Below are 631 nucleotides of genomic sequence, written 5' to 3'. Positions count from 1 at the left end.
TCGCCCAGCGTGTCAAGCCGCAGGGGGCGCGGGGGAGCCCAGGGGGCGCCGACGGCTTGGCAAAGTTGGGCGTGTGCGCGCCTGCTGTGAGCTAGCCGGCAGCCGCTGTGGTTCCCCTCGCACTCCCCCTCCGGAGAATTCCCTGAGAAGGCGGGCGCGGGCTTCGGGCCCGGGATAGACCTGCGGCGGCGGCAGGAACGGCCACGCACAGGTACAATTTAGCACATTTCACTGCGCGCTCCAAGCCCCTGGGTCGGTCCACTGCAACGCAGACCGAGCCGGATTTCGGAGTCCGGGTCACTGATGTGCTCTGTCCTGCCAGGGAGGTTGGGGACCTGGGTTTGAAAGGGGGTTTTCAGGGTCCGCGTTCTCAGCGCTGGGCCCCCGTCCCCATCCTGTGCCCCTGGTCGCTTCTGCTCGACCGGGGTACCATAGGGGTCGAGCAGGAGGCTGTGGAGGCCAGAGGCGCGGTCCCTGGAGTGTGGCCCGCACTACTGAGCATGGCCCTGCATATTAAGAATATTAATCAAAGCTGATGAAAGACGGAATAGGGACAGGAGGAAGGGAAGAGGAGGAGGAGGAAGAAGAGGAGGAGGAGGAGAAAGGGGAAGAAGAAATGGAGAGGGAAAGA

Source organism: Tupaia chinensis, unplaced genomic scaffold (assembly GCF_000334495.1).
Source record: "Tupaia chinensis unplaced genomic scaffold, TupChi_1.0 Scaffold000184_1, whole genome shotgun sequence".
NCBI classification, from domain to species: domain Eukaryota; kingdom Metazoa; phylum Chordata; class Mammalia; order Scandentia; family Tupaiidae; genus Tupaia; species Tupaia belangeri.
Note: the sequence above shows the minus strand (reverse complement) of the source record.